Genomic DNA, 13203 nt, shown 5'->3' on the forward strand with positions numbered 1-13203 from the left:
GTGGGGGCCAGATAGGCTTCTCTGAAGAGATGAGTTTTCAGGGATCGTCTGAAAGTGGATAAGGTAGGAGAAAATCGGACGGATTGGGGAAGAGCATTCCAGAGGATGGGGGAGGCTCTGGAGAAGTCCTGAAGGCGAGCATGGGATGAGGTGACAAGGGAGTTTGAGAGCAGGAGGTCTTGGGAGGAGCGAAGAGAACGATTAGGTTGGTATTTTGTGACTAGGTTAGAGATGTAGCTAGGGGCCAGGTTGTGGATGGCTTTGTAAGTTATAGTTAGTATCTTGAATTTAATTCGGTGACTGAGTGGCAGCCAATGGAGGGATTGGCAGAGGGGTGTAGCAGACGCTGAGCGGTTTGTGTGGTGGATGAGCCTGGCCGCAGCGTTCATGATGGACTGAAGTGGGGATAGCCTATTTAGAGGTAAACCAATGAGGAGGGAGTTGCAGTAGTCAAGGCGGGAGATGACCAGGGAGTGGATTAGAAGCTTTGTGGTGTCATTGGTTAGGAAGGGGCGTATCTTGGAGATGTTGCGAAGACAGAGGCGGCAAGCTTTGGATAGTGATAGAATGTGGGGTCGAAAGGTTAGTTCAGAGTCCAGGATTACACCTAGGACCTTGGCGTGGGGAGATGGGTTGATAGTTGAGCCGTTGATCTTGACAGGGAGATCAGGGGAAGTGGCACCTGAGGGAGGAAATATCATGAGCTCGGTTTTGGATAGGTTGAGTTTGAGAAAGTGATGCGACATCCAGGCTGATATGTCTGCTAATAAGTTGGTAATGCGTGAGGAGACAGATGGAGAGAGCTGGGGGGTGGAGAGATAGATTTGGGTGTCATCAGCGTAGAGATGATATTTAAAGCCGTGGGAGGCAATCAATTGACCCAGGGAGGTGGTGTAGATTGAGAAAAGGAGAGGTCCGAGAACAGAACCTTGGGGGACCCCGACGGAAAAAGGAAGAGGAGAAGAGGAAGTAGAGTTGTAAGTGACACTGAAGGAGCGGTGGGATAGGTAGGATGAGAACCAGCGAAGAGTACAGTCACGGAGACCAAAGGAGTGGAGTTTTTTGAGGAGGAGGGGGTGGTCCACTGTGTCAAAGGCAGCAGAGAGGTCCAGGAGAAGTAGTACAGAATAGTGTCCATTGGCTTTAGCCATTAGTAGGTCATTTGAGAGTTTAAGGAGAGCAGTTTCCGTGGAGTGTTGAGGTCGAAAACCGGACTGAAGAGGATCAAGAAGTTTATTCATGGTCAGATGGTCGCTTAATCGGTTGTAGACCAGTCTTTCAAGAAGTTTGGAGGAGAAGGAGAGTAAGGAGATGGGACGTAAGTTGTTGAGATTGGTGGGATCCAGTGAGGGCTTTTTTAGTATGGGGGTGACTAGCGCATGTTTTAGAGAGTTTGGGAAGATGCCACAAGAGAGGGAGAGGTTGAAAATGTGAGTTAGAGAGCGTAGAATCGAGTCAGAGGGTGAGCGTAGCATTTGCGAGGGAACAGGATCCAGGGGGCAAGTGGTTAGATGAGTGCTAGATAAAAGTTTAGCAACCTCAGTAGTAGTAGCAGGGTTGAATGAGGGAAGTAATGATTGTATCTGTGGACATGGAGTGTTGCATGGGGGAGGTTTTTGCGCATTGGCGATCTCCTCATGAATTGTATCAATCTTAGTTTTGAAGTGATTGGCAATCTCCTGGGCAGTGAGTGAGTTGGTGGGTGGAGGCAGTGGAGGACAGAGTAGAGTGTTGAAGGTAGAGAAGAGTTGACGTGGACTGGATGAGAAGGTGTTGATGAGTGTGATAAAGTAGGTCTGTTTGGCAGTGTGAAGGCAGGAGTAGTATTTTAGGAGGGCAGATTTATATTGTGTGAAGTCTTCCTGGGTCTTAGTCTTATGCCACAGGCGCTCAAGAGCGCGGCTACGTTTTCTGAGACTTCTGGTGTCATCTGTTTGCCAGGGTTGTAGCAGTCGGGGCCTAATTCTGCGTGTAGTGAGGGGGGCCAGCTTGTCTAGGGAGGAAGACAGTGAGCTGTTGTAAACGAAAGTAGCTAGGTTGGGACAGGACAGGGGGGAGATTTTGTCATAGAGGTGATCAGTAGCAGAGTAGAGAAGAGAAGGGTTGAGGTGGCGAAGGTTTCTGCGTGTAACTGTTAGGCGGTTGGAGGGAGAAGAGGTGGAAGACAAGGAGAGAGCAAAACTAATAAGGTGGTGATCAGAGAGTGGGAGTGGATTGTTGGAAAGGTTGCACGGAGTGCACAGATAGGAGAAGGCAAGGTCAAGGGTGTTGCCATTGGAGTGGGTAGGAGCCTGTATCCATTGCTTCAGGTCAAGCGATGAGGTTAGACTGAGAAGTTTAGAAGTAATAGTAGTGTTAGTGTTGACAGGGATGTTGAAGTCCCCAAGAATAATTGTGGGGATTTCAGAAGAGAGAAAGTAGGGTAGCCAGGCAGAGAAGTCATCAAGAAAGGCTGATACCGGTCCAGGGGGCCGGTAGATGACAGCAATTCTTAGAGAAATGGGAGAGAAAAGACGAATGCAGTGTGCCTCAAAAGAGGAGAGTATCAGAGAGGGAGGTGGGTGAAGAACCTGATAGGTGCTGCATGGAGCTAGAAGGATTCCCACTCCACCTCCCTTCCGTCCACTTGGTCTGGGGGAGTGAGTCCAGAGAAGGCCCCCATGGGAGAGGGAAGCAGGAGAAATAGTATCCGATTCATGAAGCCAGGTTTCAGTAATGGCAAGTAGGTTAAAGGAATTTGTGATGAAGAGGTCGTGGAGGGCGGTGAGTTTGTTGCAGACAGAACGTGCATTCCACAGGGCACAGGAAAAGGGGGGGCTGGTATTGGAAAGAGGAATAGAGACCAAGTTCTGTGGGTTGCGGCTCCTGCCAGAGGGTGTAGGGGGATGGGAGCAATGGGCAATGACAGATGATGGTGGCCCAGGGTTTGGGGATATGTCACCAGAGATTAGGAGAAGCAGGAGGGTGAGGGAGGTAGTGTGGGACTGTGATTTATGTGAAGGGGCATGTTTCAGAGTACTGGAGGTTTTATCAGTGTATGGATGTAGAATGAGCGAGAGTTGGTAAGAGCAGTAGTAGGGGGAAGACAGAAGGCAGGGTGATATGTATAAGCAGGCGGGTGGAGAGGGGGGGTGAAGGTAAGAGAGTTTGAGGAGAGAGGTCAGGAGTGTCAGAAGTAGTGGTAGAGAGTGCATGTTACAGAGTGGAAGGAGAGCTTAAGAGAGAGACAGGGTCACCTGTAGTCTGTTAGCTGCTTTCCAGTGCAGATTGCTGTAATTGTTTGCTTCGTGCAATCGCTGAAGTGCAGAGAATGAAGTGCATATCACTTGTAGAAAGAATCACTTAGAGATAGAAGCCCCTGCAATGTGCACCCCCCAGCAATGTGCTGACCCCTTAAGGATGCTCAAATATATACTGTTATAGGGGTGGGGTTGAAGTTCGTTAATTAATCATGAGTGACTATAAGAGTGCCTGGCAATCAAAGTGAACTTTTTGCTTCAAAGTCAGAATAGCAAGAGGCCAAGACAAGATCAACACATAAAACTTAGGTAAGACAGTCCAGAAAAACAAATAATGTCATGGTTGTTCGCACAGGGCAACAGATAGAGAAGGCCACATACCAGAGACACACACACACAGAGACAGCAGGCAGATTCCAATTTCAGTTAACGGTGGAAGATGTGGATGAGCTGACACATACCAGAGACACACACACACAGAGACAGCAGGCAGATTCCAATTTCAGTTAACGGTGGAAGATGTGGATGAGCTGACACATACCAGAGACACACACACACAGAGACAGCAGGCAGATTCCAATTTCAGTTAACGGTGGAAGATGTGGATGAGCTGACACATACCAGAGACACACACACACAGAGACAGCAGGCAGATTCCAATTTCAGTTAACGGTGGAAGATGTGGATGAGCTGACACATACCAGAGACACACACACACAGAGACAGCAGGCAGATTCCAATTTCAGTTAACGGTGGAAGATGTGGATGAGCTGACACATACCTGTAAAGAGACAGAAGGAATCTGTCAAATCATGTATAAAGCTGGGGCTGTTGTGCAAATGTGTCAAAATCAAATGTTGATACGTTTTTTTTACTCTTCTGGCTGAAGGTTCCTCTGCTATGGTTGAACGTTTTTTGGGTTATTTTCTCTTCTCATTAAATGTTCTTCTGCTATAGTTAAATGTTCTTGGGCTATTGTGTTAAACGATTTGCTCTTCTGGTTGAATGTTCATCTGCTATGGTCAAATGCTCTTGAGCTATTGTTTTATACTATTTATATGGGAAAGTTCCCCCAAGGGGCTTTTAAGCAGCACAGTATCAACTCAATAGATATAAAAGTCTTTATTAAGAAAATGTAATTCACATGTTCAACATTAGAATATGAGCTCTGGTCATGGGGCATAATACATGTGGCAGAATACAGCAATGCAAACATATAAATACACAGCATTACATTACAATGGTTGCTATGTCAGAAATCCCGACGCGTTTCGACCTATTCAGTCATGGTCTTCTTCTGGGGGATAGTTTGCTCTAAAAAATATATACATACAACATTTCCATTTTCAGAAAGCATTTTTCATCATGCACCAAATTACATGTACACAACAATGCTATATTTACCGCTGGAAGCTGAGATGAATGTCCTCATAGCCAGAGATTTCAAATCAGTTGAATGATCCAGTAGGCTTCATGGCCATCTCCTCCTCCCAAGGGAAAAGAATCTAGCCAAAGGGGCTTGCAAGTAGTAAAGACAATTTTCCTCAGAAAGATGGGACTTTAAATGGTTCACAGACAGGAAATTGGTAGAAAAAAATATTTGAATTTTATTACATAAATAGACAATTTATGATGAAACACATGATACAAAAACATTGAATAAATCCAAAACATATACGTGAAGGCACATAATTCAAAGACCAACTAAGAACCAAAGCCCAAAAGCTGTCAAAACGACAGACCATCCGTAAGAAGCCACGTTCTATACCACCACTAGGAGAAGAGCAAAGGACGGCACCTGCAGTGGAGTCCCAAATGTTGACAATGTGTGAAAGGGGGAAAATCAAATTCTTAGACTCTTGACAAACTAACAGAGATTCCTGAAATATTATGTATATCTTATTATCAAACAAATAAGCTCATTCTAGGTATTATCTTCAGTGTATGAATATGTTAAAGTGATATTGTATAATGGCTAAATTGTCAAAAATTGCTGTTTAAGTGATAAAATGAGAGAGATAAGCCCTCATGCAATGATTAAATAGAAGATAATATAAAAAAAAATAAAATAAATGAATTAATAAATCAATAATAAATAAATAATAAATAATAAATAACATATAAAATATAATTGTTTTATACTATTTACCCTTCCGGTTGAATCTTCTGCTATGTTAGAATATCTTGGGCTATAGTTTTTGGCTATTTACTCTTCTGGTTCAATGTTCTTTTGCGATGGTCAAATGTTCTTGGGCTATTGCTTTATAACTATTTTCTCTTCTGGTTCAATGTTCTTCTACTATGGTCATTAGGGATGGGCGAACGGTTCGGCCATAGCATGAGTTCGGGCCGAACATTTGCCTGTTCAGTCATTTGCCAAACACCTGAATTTGCAGCATGTTAGCTGGGTGTTCGCCCCGCCGAATACTCTGCAATGCACTGTGCGCTGTACAGTGCATTCTGCGCCCTGACTGGGCAAAGCTTTCTACAGGTATAGATGTGCCACTTTACAGGCACATTAAGGGGACCTCCCAGGCACTATATTTAAAGGAATGTTTAATTTTTAATGTTACACTTTCATCATTAAAATCACTGCTCCTGAAAAAATCATTGTTTAAAAAAAATGTTTTTCATTGATACATGCCCCCCGGGGCAGTATCTGGACTCCCATACCCCATTTTATGGCCAATAACTTGCATATACGCCTTCAAAATGGCCACTTTAGATTTTTTCCTGTTCGGCTCCCATAGACTTCAATGGAGTTCGTCATTCGAGTTAGAACTTTTCCCCTGTTTGGGAGTTCTGCTGCGCACTGAACAAGGGGTCGTTCGGCCCATGTCTAATGGTCATATGTTATTGGGCTATTGTTTTATACTATTTTCTCTTCTGGTTGAATGTTCTTCTAGTATGGTCATATGTTCTTGGGCTATTGTTTTAGGCTATTTTCTCTTCTGGTTGAATCTTCTACAAGCACCTCCCCCACAGTAAAGAAACACCAGCTAGGCACACATTTAACCCTTTGACCGCTCCTGATGTTTAACTCCTTCCCTGCCAGTGTCATTAATACAGTGGCAGTGCATATTTTTTAGCACGGATCAATGTATTAGTGTCACTGGTTCCCCAAAAAAGTGTCAAAAGTGTCAGTTAGTGTCCAATTGGCGGCTGCAATATTACAGTCCCGCTATAAGTGCGCAGTCCATCACTAGTAGTAAATAAATATATATATATAAAAAATAAATAAAAATATCCCATAGTTTGTAGACACTATAAATTTTGCACAAACCAATCAATATACGCTTATTGGGAATTTTTTTTACCAAAAATATGTAGCAGAATACATATTGGCCTAAATTGATGAAGAAATTTGATTTAAATTTTTTTTTTTTTTTTATTGGATATGTTTTATAGCACTGCACAAACTGTTTTCTCTTTATAAATCCTGTATAAAATAACAAATATATAATAGAAAGTAAAAAGTATTGTTTTTTTTTTCAAAATTGTCATTTTTGTAATTGTTTTTACTGGTAATGGCGGCGATCTATGATTTTTAGCGGGACACTAAAGTGACACTGTTTGGCAACCAGTGACACCAAATAAATAAATTGCACTGATCACTGTTTAAATGACACTGGCAAGGAAGGGTTTAACACTAGAGGGCGATCAAGGGGTTAACTGTGTTCCATGGGCTCACTGGGACAACACAGAGATCACTGTTCCTGATTACTAAGAACAGCAGATCTCCATGTTGTCCCCTGTCAGAACAGGGATCTGCCTTGTTTACATAGGCAGATCCCCGTTCTGCCTCTCTGTACCGCAATCGCGAGTGGCTGGCGGACATTAAATCTGCGTGCCCACAATATCACATGCACAGACCAATGTACAGGTATGTCGCTTTATTGAATCCTTTGGCCTGCTGGGAGAGCCTACATATTCGGGGGAGGTCAGGTGATCCAGGTTCTTGTGAGCCACCCAGACCGCCATCTAGGTGGATGTGTGTCATCTGCCCTGGGCTGCTAGGCTGGAGATTGTGCCTATCCCAGGGGCATCAGGCTGCCAGGCTGTGTGAGGGCCTATCCAGAAGTAAGAGGGCGGTGCAGGGTTGGGACTGGGGCTTGCAGTCCAACCAAAAGTGATGGTTCTGCCGGCTGGAGAACCTGTCGTGGTCGGAGGTAGATAGGAAGCAGCCGCCACTAAGAGAACAATCACCTTTACCAGGGACCACAGTTAGTACTTCAGGCGGGGATCAAGTCATGGACCCAACCAGCAGAGGAGACACTTGCAGAGCAGCCTTGTGTGCCAAGCTAGGGACTGAGCTGCTCAGCAGGGGTGAAGCTTGAAGGTATCTGAAGTGCCAATCTAGGGACCCAGTAGGGAAGCATGGGTGACACTTGAGGGATATACCACCGCAAAAGCCTTGAGGAGCCCATGGGATTCAGAGTCGGTGAATCAGAGGGTCCAGTGAGAAACCAGGCGCTCAAGGGGCTGAAGAACTACAAGAAGTTGTAGTACAGCTGAGAGAACTGTTACTTTGAGTTAGGAACTGTTTAACTAGTGTTGCCATAGGAGACAGCAATCCTGCACATGCAGAAATTGCACCTTGCTGGGGCCTTTCCCTGAACGGCTGTCCTCCTGTTGAAGTCTAAAACAGAAGTCTAAAATTGCAACTATATAAGGGTGTCCTGGCCCTAACCCTCTTTCCCTTGCAAACTATAAAAACAGACTGTTAAAGAAATAAAACCTCTTTTACATCCAAGAAGTGCCTGACGCCCAATGACTTTTACCACCATTGCACCCATCTATGCCTCACAACCCACCACATCTTGAAGGATGTCAGCTATCCCTGGCCCTGGAGGTTCTCATTAGACCAAATGAGGCCTGGGACCTTGCTACAATAATATATGTGTTTTCAGCCTGCAAGAATTGTAAAATAATATGCCGGGACTTGGGAAGTTCTGTGTGATGTCAGGAGGGAGGGACATATATCAGCTACCCATTGGCTGAGAAGGCAGCAGAGAGGGGTGCCACTGCCTCCTCAGCCAATGGGTACACAAAGTGTGCTGTCCATCATTCTGAATCTTTATCCCGTGGGCTTCCTGTCTTAGTAGGGGCAGGATGAAGTGACTCTGATGTGAGGAGAAGCCTACACAAGATCCAGAACTGTATGCAGTGAGTGAAGGTTCTGCAGTGATTGAGGTAAGGAAAGAGAAAGTGTTTTGCCCCAGCAGAAATAAAGGAAGAATGGGGAGCTGCCTGTGCCCCCCTTTAATAACAATGATACCACCAATATTCTGCCCCCAGCAGAGTCCCTCTTTACATCATGTGCCCCCCAGCAGAGTCCCTCCATACATCAGGTGCCCCCAGCGGAGTTCCCCCATTAAATAAGGTGCCCCCAGCGGAGTCCCTCCTTACATCAGGTGCCCCCAGCGGAGTCCCTCCTTACATCAGGTGCCCCCAGCGGAGTCCGTCCTTACATCAGCTGCCCCCAGTGGAGTCCCTCCTTACATCAGGTGCCCCCAGCAGAGTCCCTCCTTACATCTCTGTCCCCGTCAGTGGAGTCCCTCCTTACATCTGTGTCCCCATCAGCGGAGTCCCTCCTTACATCTGTGTCCCCATCAGTGGAGTCCCTCCTTACATCTGTGCCCCCATCAGCGGAGCCCCTCCTTACATCTGTGTCCCCATCAGCGGAGTCCCTCCTTACATCTGTTTCAATACCTGGATAGTGAAGAGGAGCTACAGAAACCACAATTGAAATTGAGTAGATTTAAATCATGTGTGAAAGGTACCTCCAAGTAAGTCAGAACCTAATAATAAGAGTAATTGAAATATTATGCTTAGGTGTAGGGATGAGCTTCGAGTTCGAGTCGAACTCATGTTCGACTCGAACATTGGCTGTTCGCAAGTTCGCCGAACACCGAACAATTTGGGGTGTTCGCGGCAAATTCGAATGCTGCGGAACACCCTTTAAAAGTCTATGGGAGAAATCAAAAGTGCTAATTTTAAAGGCTTATATGCAAGTTATTGTCATAAAAAGTGTTTGGGGACCCGGGTCCTGCCCCAGGGGACATGTATCAATGCAAAAAAAAGTTTTAAAAACGGACGTTTTTTCAGGAGCAGTGATTTTAATAATGCTTAAAGTCAAACAATAAAAGTGTAATATCCCTTTAAATTTCGTACCTGGGGGGTGTCTATAGTATGCCTGTAAAGGGGCGCATGTTTCCCGTGTTTAGAACAGTCTGACAGCAAAATGACATTTCGAAGGAAAAAACTCATTTAAAACTACCACGGCTATTAATGAATTGCCGGTCCGACAATACACATAAAAGTTCATTGATAAAAACGGCATGGGAATTCCCCACAGGGAAACCCCGAACCAAAATTAAAAAAAAAAAAAATGACGTGGGGGGGTCCCCCTAAATTCCATACCAGGCCCTTCAGGTCTGGTATGGATATTAAGGGGAACCCCGGCCAAAATGTAAAAAAAAAATGACGTGGGGTTCCCCCTAAATTCCATACCAGACCCTTCAGGTCTGGTATGGATTTTAAGGGGAACCCCGCGCCAAAAAAAAAAAAAAAAACGGCGTGGGGTGCCCCCAAAAATCCATACCAGACCCTTATCCGAGCACGCAACTTGGCAGGCCGCAGGAAAAGAGGGGGGGACGAGAGTGCGGCCCCCCCCCCCTCCTGAACCGTACCAGGCCACATGCCCTCAACATTGGGAGGGTGCTTTGGGGTAGCCCCCCAAAACACCTTGTCCCCATGTTGATGAGGACAAGGGCCTCATCCCCACAACCGTGGCCGGTGGTTGTGGGGGTCTGCGGGCGGGGGGCTTATCGGAATCTGGAAGCCCCCTTTAACAAGGGGACCCCCAGATCCCGGCCCCCCCCCCTGTGTGAAATGGTAAGGGGGTACTTACCCCTACCATTTCACTAAAAAAGTGTCAAAATAGTTAAAAATGACAAGAGACAGTTTTTGACAATTCCTTTATTTAAATGCTTCTTCTATCTTCCTTCATCTTCTTCTTCTTCTGGTTCTTCTGGCTCTTCTGGTTCTTCCTCCGGCGTTCTCGTCCAGCATCTCCTCCGCGGCGTCTTCTATCTTCTTCTCCTCGGGCCGCTCCGCACCCATGGCATGAGGGGAGGCTCCCGCTCTTCTCTTCATCTTCTTCTTCTTCATCCTCTTCTCTTCTTCATCTTCTTCTTCTTCATCTCTTCTTCCTTCTTCATTTCTTCTCCGGGCCGCTCCGCATCCATGCATGGAGGGAGGCTCCCGCTGTGTGACGGCGTCTCCTCGTCTGACGGTTCTTAAATAACGGGGGGCGGGGCCGCCCGGTGACCCCGCCCCCCTCTGACGCACGGGACATGACGGGACTTCCCTGTGGCATTCCCCGTGACGTCACAGGGAAGTCCCGTCAAGTCACCGTGCGTCAGAGGGGGGCGGGGTCACCGGGTGGCCCCGCCCCCCGTTATTTAAGAACCGTCAGACGAGGAGACGCCGTCACACAGCGGGAGCCTCCCTCCATGCATGGATGCGGAGCGGCCCGGAGAAGAAATGAAGAAGGAAGAAGAGATGAAGAAGAAGAAGATGAAGAAGAGAAGAGGATGAAGAAGAAGATGAAGAGAAGAGCGGGAGCCTCCCCTCATGCCATGGGTGCGGAGCGGCCCGAGGAGAAGAAGATAGAAGACGCCGCGGAGGAGATGCTGGACGAGAACGCCGGAGGAAGAACCAGAAGAGCCAGAAGAACCAGAAGATGAAGAAGATGAAGGAAGATAGAAGAAGCATTTAAATAAAGGAATTGTCAAAAACTGTCTCTTGTCATTTTTAACTATTTTGACACTTTTTTAGTGAAATGGTAGGGGTAAGTACCCCCTTACCATTTCACACAGGGGGGGGGCCGGGATCTGGGGGTCCCCTTGTTAAAGGGGGCTTCCAGATTCCGATAAGCCCCCCGCCCGCAGACCCCCACAACCACCGGCCACGGTTGTGGGGATGAGGCCCTTGTCCTCATCAACATGGGGACAAGGTGTTTTGGGGGGCTACCCCAAAGCACCCTCCCAATGTTGAGGGCATGTGGCCTGGTACGGTTCAGGAGGGGGGGGGTGCACTCTCTTCCCCCTCTCTTTTCCTGCGGCCTGCCAGGTTGCGTGCTCGGATAAGGGTCTGGTATGGATTTTTGGGGGAACCCCACGCCGTTTTTTTTTTTTTTTTTTGGCGCGGGGTTCCCCTTAAAATCCATACCAGACCTGAAGGGCCTGGTATGGAATTTAGGGGGGCCCCCCCACATCATTTTTTTTTTTTTTAATTTTGGTTGGGGGTTTCCCTGTGGGGAATTCCCATGCCGTTTTTATCAATGAACTTTTATGTGTATTGTCGGACCGGCAATTCATTAATAGCCGCGGTAGTTTTAAATGAGTTTTTTCCTTCGAAATGTCATTTTGCTGTCAGACTGTTCTAAACACAGGAAACATGCGCCCCTTTACAGGCATACTATAGACACCCCCCAGGTACGAAATTTAAAGGGATATTACACTTTTATTGTTTGACTTTAAGCATTATTAAAATCACTGCTCCTGAAAAAACGGCCGTTTTTAAAACTTTTTTTTGCATTGATCCATGTCCCCTGGGGCAGGACCCAGGTCCCCAAACACTTTTTATGACAATAACTTGCATATAAGCCTTTAAAATTAGCACTTTTGATTATTCATGTTCGTGTCCCATAGACTTTAACGGTGTTCGCGTGTTCGAGCGAACTTTTTTCCTGTTCGCATGTTCTGGTGCGAACCGAACAGGGGGGTGTTCGGCTCATCCCTACTTAGGTGCCATAGCCATTTTAAAGAAAGCCATGTGCGATGTACTTACTTATGTGGAGGAGATCAATGTCCTCCCGTACTGAAGCTGGATGCGTGGTGGTCATGATCTGACCAGACTGCATCCTGGGGAATATATAGTATAAATGACCCTGATCATGTGCTCACTAAGACCCCTTTCACACCGAGGGCATTTTGCAGGCGCTATAGCTTTAAAAATAGCGCCTGCAATCTGCCCTCAAACAGCTGCAGCATTGTCTGCAGTGTAAAAAGCCCAAGGGCTTTCACACAGGAGCGCTGCGCTGGCAGGACGGGAAAAAAAGTCCTGCCAGCAGCTTCTTTGGAGCGGTGAAGGAGCGGTGTGTTTACCGCTCCTCCACCGCTGCTCCCCATTGAAATCAATGGGGCAGCGCTGGGATACCGCCGGCAAAACGCCGCTATTGCGGCACATTGCGGGCATTTTTAACCCTTTCTCGGCCGCTAGCGGGGGTAAAAGGACCCCACTAGCGGCCGAAATGCACCGCTAATCTGACGGTAAAACGCCGCTAAAAATAGGTTTGAAAAGGGTCTTAGTGAGCACATGATCAGGGTCATTTATACTATATATACCCCAGGATGCAGACTGGAAAACCCCCACAAGTGAAAAACGAGGCTCCTCCCACTCACCTGGTTAATTGGGGAGACCGATTGCCGCCATTGGTATGCTGCGTGGGGCCCCCTCGGCGTTTGCAAAGGGCGGAGGTTCGCCGAAAGAGCGTGGCATCATGACGCGGCGTGTACATGCGATGGCGCACGTCGCACTGAGCACCCGAATGTGATTGGGGACACCGCCTGGCAAGGTAAACACTGGAGTGCGCCTGTAGAGGGCTCTCAACCAGGTCAAAATAAAGGGAGCGAGTTGACTCAAACTCCCCACCTTGCCGGGAAGACGCACCAGGATAGGGACAGCCCCCACTCCAAAGTCCAGGTACCCACCAGCCCGCAGCAGCCTGAAATACCAAACAGACAAGAATAATAGTTAATGAAAATATATAGATAATCAAATATAATGCTAGGGGTGCAACGGATCAAAAAACTCACGGTTCGGAACATTCCTCAGATCAGGAGTCACGGTTCGGATCATTTTCGGATCAACAAAAAAAAAAATCTCCCCTACAGTA

This window comes from Aquarana catesbeiana, linkage group LG06, assembly GCF_042186555.1.
Source record: "Aquarana catesbeiana isolate 2022-GZ linkage group LG06, ASM4218655v1, whole genome shotgun sequence".
Lineage (NCBI taxonomy): Eukaryota > Metazoa > Chordata > Amphibia > Anura > Ranidae > Aquarana > Aquarana catesbeiana.